Here is a 7,481-nt window from a genome sequence, read left to right as displayed (position 1 = left end):
TAAAAGAGCCTATTTATAGGCTAAATTCATAGATCAAATAATAATAAAATAATCTAAATTAATCAGTGTTTGATTGAAACAAGTAAACAGAGTTTAACTGAAAGATTAATTTTCAAATTTGACTGAAAATAGGACTCATATTTAACAAATCTCCACCTTGACTCATATTTCCACAACGCCATCTTTGCCAAAGCCCGCCACGAGCCTATCTTGAACTATGCAGGGAATTAACTGAGTCGAATTTGTGCTTAGAAACTGGAAGACTTCTAGCATTCGACTTGTACACTACCAAATCAAAACTAACCCAGGTCTGGTTTTCACGAACACAGTGCCCTAACTTTTCAGAACCTGCATCCAAAAGAGAACCTCTCTTCAATGAAACAGTCATACATTTTTCCTTCCTATGACCAAGTTACCTTCGCTCCAAACAAGTTGACTTCAACTCTGTAACGGACGAGGGACGTCCGATTTCACCGGTCACTGTATAACCTTTCAGAATATAAATACTGCCGGTTCTTTTACCTTTTAACAAAACGAGAGCTTCACGAGATACTTTAATGCCACTCGACTCGATGTTCATTTTGCATCCTTTCAAGTCTAAAATACTTAAGGAGATGAGATTCTTTCGTAAATCAGGTACATACCTGTCATCTGAGAGTGTCCTAATCGTCCCATCGTGCATCTTAATTTTAACAGTACCAATACCAATTACCTTACTAGATGAATCGTTTCCCATGCGCACAACTCTACCTTCAATCGAACTGTATGTGGAGAATCATTCTCTATTGAGACACATGTGGAAAGAACATCCTGAATCTAGGATCCACTCGGACGTGAGCTTGGTGTTATCACTTGTTGACGCTAACAAGAAATCATCCCTATTTTCATCGGCCAAATTAGCACCAGCTACATCTTCCTCGTTACTCTCAACAGCTTTTTTATTTCGCAGTTTATAACAATCTGCTTTGATGTGACCTAAATTTTTACAATAGCGACACCTTTTATCTCGTTTCTTTGATGCTACCAAAACGGAAGCTTGCATATCTGTCTTGCTATCCAAATGAAGCTCATTATCGAGTTTGTCTCTACTCAACAAATGACCCTTCACATCTTCGAACAAGAGTTTGTCTCTGCCATGAATCAGGGTCTCCCTGAAAGATTTGTATGAAGGGGGTAAAGAGCGCAATAATAGCATAGCCTGATCTTCATCGTCAATATGAACCTCAACATTCTTTAAATCATTTAAAAGAGTAATGAATTGACTGATGTGATCTCTAAGAAGCTCACCTTTGTTCATGCGAAACGTAAATAGACGTTGTTTCAACACTAAACGGTTAGCCAGAAACTTAGTCGCATAAAGAGTTTCTAGCCTTTTCCACAAGGCAGATAAGGTCTTCTCCATCAATACCTCCTGCAATACCGTATTCGTGAGGCACAACTGGATTACAGATAAAGCCTTTTCATCAAGCTCTTCCCATTCTGTTTTATTTAGATTCTCAGGCTTTTTCCCGATAACAACCTTTTTCAAGCCTGATTGAACTAGAATTGCCATCATCCGAACTTGCCACAGATTGAAATTTGTCTCACCATCGAACTTCTCAATTTCAAACCTTATTGTTGCCATCTCTGAACGGGCTGATCTATGAAAATTGAACTAGCTCTGGTACCACTTGTTAGGATTTTGACCCGATTAAGCAGCGAATAAGTAAAATATCAGAATAAATTGAGAAATTGAACACATAAATTTAACGTGGAAAAACCCCTCCAAAGAGGATAAAAAACCACGGGCAAAGATAATTTTACTATAATGGCAAAAGAACGAAGAGTACAAAAGATGGAGATAAAAACTAAACCCCGAAAACCCGAAAACAAAGAACCCACAAAATGTAAACACAAAATTCTCTAAATGTGTTATGAGTTCTAATTTCTAATGGGTGTATTTTCTAAGGTTGTAAAAGAGCCTATTTATAGGCTAAATTCATAGATCAAATAATAATAAAATAATCTAAACTAATCAGTGTTTGATTGAAACAAGTAAACAGAGTTTAACTGAAAGATTATTTTTCAAATTTGACTGAAAATAGAAGTCATATTTAACAGTACGTCCTAAAGTTTTAACCTAGCACTTTGTAATCTAATCCAACCCAGTACATGTTTCTCTATTTCCTAAAATAAAAATCATTTATTAAATTAATTTAAATTAATTAATTATCCAATTAAATATTTTCTCAACCAAATTCTAATTTTGTTAAAGTCATCGCAACTTTACTATAAAAGAATCTAGGGAGAAAATAAATTTAATTTCCATATTCAAGGGATTCACAATGACCTATTAATTTTATTTTATTTTTGAACTTCAATTATTTAATTAAATAATAATCTGAAAAACTTAAATTAATTTTTAGGTCATTTCCATACCTAGTGAGAAATCACATTCATTTTTGAATGTAACCCATTTCTCTAACTTTATCATTTCTATCCATTTGATTTTACATTCAATTCATTTATGGTTTCAACGAGCTAGCGGATGGAACGATTGGAAATATGTAATTAAGGCTCAAATGATTTATAATTAAGTTTCATCTTTTTACCTATTAATTATAAACTCATTCAGTCACAAAGTCATTCAACTACAATATCGTGACTTAGCTCTCCCCAATTATATACCATTAAGAAAGCTACTCGATCAGTGCTCATCCAATTACCCTGTCATAAATCCATTCTCCGAATATGATTCTATTTTGTCTTAGTAACCATTACATCTGTAACGCTTCTAACCCGAATCCATCACCGGAATAGAGTTACGGAACATTACCAGAGTTACCGATTTATTTATCAGATATTTTATTTCATCTAACGTTCATATTTGGAACCAATTAAAATCAAACATATTGTCCCTTAAACGTACTTATTTTTCTCGACATGTTTTACTTGAATTTATTACTCGTCTAAATATACTTAATTTCCTTGTATTAATGTATCAAAGATTATAATGTATCAAAGATAATCTCATATTTACATGTCATGATAATCTCTTGCCATTTCTTCATAAACATAAATCAGGTAATTCATTATATCGATATTTCATGCATTTAAAAATACAATTTAAGTTACACTAACTTACCTCATTGCTTGTTCATGTTTATAATTTCATTAATCCGATATATTTTCTTTTCCACGTTCAAGTCTCGTATTCGAGTCATCCAGATCTTTATAAATAAATTTGATCGTCGTTTTCATTTATTTCATGTTCTAATACATTCAATTAATGCTCTAAACAAAATTACCATTTTACCCCTAAACTTTTAATTAATGACGATTTCATCCTTAGGCTCAAAAAAATAAAATTCTTGCAATTTATCCTTATTTCCAGTTTTTATTCTCATACAAATTGATAACAACCCATGAATTCTATAAAATATTAGAATTTTTCATAATTTCAACACTTTTCAATTTAATCCTTAAAACATATTTTTCCCCGATATTGAACTAAATTAATAATTTCATTAAATTTTGCAATTTTGAATAATAAAATATTCCAATTCATGCAAATTAGCCATGCTAGCTGAATATTCATACATATTTTCCTCCCCCTCCTCACCATTCCACATCCTTAATTTATATAACATGCTACAAGTAATATTATCAATAATTTCACTATTTACTTATATGTATATTCAAAACTGTCCATTTGTGTTATAGTCACCAAATTATTTATATCTTGAGCTACAAAACTCGAAATTAAGATCTGATAATTTTCCATGAAACCATACTTACGTATCTTTTTACCATAAAATTTTTAGAATTTTTGGTTTATCCAATAAGTACAGTTTATTCTTTAAAGTCACCCTTATTCTGCTGTCTGACAGTGCCGACCATTCTTTACTAAAAATTAATAATATCATTGTACAGGATTCAGATGATGTTATTGTTTGTTTCTATTGAAAATAGACTCATTCAGGATTTTAAACATATAAATTTAAGAACCTAATTATTTTTCTCCAATTTTTTTTATGATTTTTCAAAGTCTGAATAGGGGAAACTAAAATCATTCTGACCTTGTCTCACAAAATTTATTATATCTCATGATTCACAATTCCATTGCTTACACGATTTCTTCTATAAGAAACTAGACTTAATAAGATTTAATTTAATATTTTATTCATTCTATAATTCGATTTCTACAATTTTTGGTATTTTGGAAAGTTAGACTACTGCTACTGCCCAAAACTGTTTTAGTGCAAAATGTTAATTATTAAGTTTTTAACACCCTTATTTCCTTCCTCTACAATATTTCCCACCACTTTTTCTTATTTCTCTTCACTAATATATCAAGAACATAGAACCATATATAAGAAAACTCTACTTTAGCTTCATTTCCATGCTTTTTCAATAATATCAAACTTAAAAATACATGGAAATCTTGATGTTCTTACCTTGTCTTATTGTTTCCAATCTTTTAACTTGATTTTCTATCTCCTCCAGCTTTTATTTCTTGAATCTAACTTGATATTCTAGCTTCCCATAGTCTCCTTATTATTTTTCTCTCTTAGTAACCACGAAAATTCTTTTGATTTCTAGGTGAAAATGGTGAATTTTTGGTGGAAGGACTAAATTATAAAGAATGAAAAGTTTCTTTCTTCTCTTCTATTCTTTCTAACGTGGGATGCATGGACAATGATGGAGTGTGTGTTTTTTTTTCCACACACACACACACACATATATATATAGACTAAATAAAATAATAAAATATCTTATTAAAATATTAAATAAATAATAATTATCTAATTAAATAATTATAAAATATCACTAACATCATCATTACTTTCTAGATTTCTCTCTCTTCCAATTTACCATTTTTTCCTTTGTGATCTTTTAAAATTCCATTCTTGAGTCATCACTTAATTTGGTAAAATTATAATTTAGTCCTTCATAATTCTTCATCTATTCAATTTGGTCATAATTCATCAATTTTCCTTGGTTTCTAGATCATTCCACCCTTAAAATATTTGCACTATTAGTCCTTTATTTTTTTCACATTTACACTTTAATCCCTCAAATTTTGAGTATTTACTCTTGGGCTACAAAACTTTTCCCACTTTTACAATTTAGTCCTTTCTTGAATCAATATGTCATAATATACTTCCCAGTGACATAATTCAATTTTCCTCTTCTTGTCACTTTATTTCCTTATTTTACTATATTAAGGACAATATCTTATTGTAGAAATTTTTAGGGTGTTACAACATCTTCCTTCATGAAAAGTTAATTACTATCAAATAGTGATGAAGTTATTTATCACAAAGACAAATGACCCATAGCCACGTTTACTTTTCATCTATAATGTAATGCCAATGAGAGGATATCAGTTACCCATTTCTTGCACTATGAATATAACTATTATGAATGATGCTACATATACTATAGAAGTCGTATACCCAACGCACCAGCTTTTGACTCCTTATTTATTTGAACTCAGGCTTTTACTTTCGTCAAGGTATACAAGTCACGCATACATAGCCCATCATCCACTCAGGATTAATATATGCCAACTATGAATGTCACAAGTGAATAAATCCAAAAATAGATTCAGGATCTATTCTACTTGATTCTTGTCTGATGTATTGTTAGCCTAGTCAATCACATCTACGTCTCTACCTTTTTGGAGTTATCTACTCCGATGCTCAAGACAAAACATCTTCCTAATTGGACTTAATAGACGACATATTAGTCTTTCAATTGGTTTGCTCATTTCTGATTAGACTAAGGACAAGTTTAAGTTCATCTACTAATACAAGCTGTCTTTCTGTATTATGATTTGACCATGTAATACCTCTTCGTATTAGTTAAACATTAGATAACTAGTGAACCAATATTTGCTTCGATTTTGCTTCGTGTGCAAAAAACATTGAGGAAAATATATAAGGATGTGCTAATCGACAATGTGCTTCAATCAAAGAGAGAATAGTAGGAAAAGCCACGGATAGAGGAACCCATGAGTCAAAAATATAAAGACCATCAAATACATGTCCTTTACCAATAATGTGTTTCGTAACAAGATCCTATAAAAGACAATGGTTGGGAAAAAATGAGATGGTGCAATTTAGCTCATGGGTAAGTATATTGATAGATATTAAATTAAAAGCGAGTTTAGGTAAATTTAATATCGATGATAAGGTGATAGATGAAGTTAGGTTAATACTTCCAAAACCAACAATTTTATAGTTCATTCCATCATCAATAGTAATAGAATGTGAATTTTGTAACTAAAAAGGTAGAGAAAAGATTAGGATTACCTGTTTTACGATTTGTAGCCCCTAAATCAATGGCCATTTGGATGAAAAGGAAATAAAATATGCATGAAATTTAATTGAGCCACAAAAGAAGGAAAGGAAGCCATGACGAAAGGCAACGAAATTCGAAAAAATAAAGACTTCAAATAACCCAAAAACAATACTTGTGGATAGTACCCATGAACAGTATTCGTGAGTAATACACAAACAATAATCGTGAAAAGTATCCAAATAGTACCTGTGAAAAATACCCAAATAGTTCTGAACAGTACCCCCGTGAATAGTGCCAAAACAGTGGCAAGAAACCCAAAACACCCTCGAACCACTTCCAATCCATAACCCGACCAAACACCACTGCACATAGAGTAAAAATATGATGACCAAATGCCATCACATGCGCCTCCACATGCCAACACCTAAAAGAAGAATTTGAACACTCTAGAGGCACGTAAAGCTCACACTCAACCTTGCTGAATACAGAAAACTATAGTTCGACCGTAGATCTAGTGGTGCTCATTTCTGTGCCGACGGTGTACCCAAATGAATGCTTTGAAAAACTTATTCAAAAAATACCTTGATGGTTCATGTTAAAAAGCAACAAACACAAACTATTAAATCGAGCCAAATGGCTTTAATACCATGTTATCGTGTTATAAAAAATGGAGAAAAGAAAATATACAAGAATAGAATAGAGAGAAACTTTATTGTATTTCTTCTCTTGAGTTTGTGTGTTTATATAAAAGTTTATATAGTCTAAATAAGGAAAATAAAAAAAATTAACACCCTAAAATCAATCCTAAGAATTTGTAACACCTTTAAATTTTGTAATTCCTATTTTGAACTTAGTGCTTTAGGCATGTACCTAGGTCTTTAGGGAGTCTTTGGATGGTATGGTTGTTGGATTATGGTATTTTGGTTTTACTTGACTTATATGGTATGCTTTGGTATCTTATAGGACTATTGATCACTTTTAATTTGGATTTTGTGGAGCAATTTTCCTGATTTATGCATGCTTTTATGTTTTACAATTTATTTACCTATTGAGTTTTTTTTATCTAAAATGTTAATGACCATGATTTTTCATGTTTTAAACTTGTTTTGACTTGTCAAATATGTTAACATTGGTTGGGTAGCATGATACACTTGTCTAGGGACATTTATAATCTCAATTGTATGAGTTGAAATAAT

This window comes from Gossypium hirsutum, chromosome A09, assembly GCF_007990345.1.
Source record: "Gossypium hirsutum isolate 1008001.06 chromosome A09, Gossypium_hirsutum_v2.1, whole genome shotgun sequence".
Classification (NCBI taxonomy): Eukaryota; Viridiplantae; Streptophyta; class Magnoliopsida; order Malvales; family Malvaceae; genus Gossypium; species Gossypium hirsutum.
The sequence above is the reverse complement of the archived record's forward strand: the minus strand, read 5'-3'. Positions refer to the sequence as shown.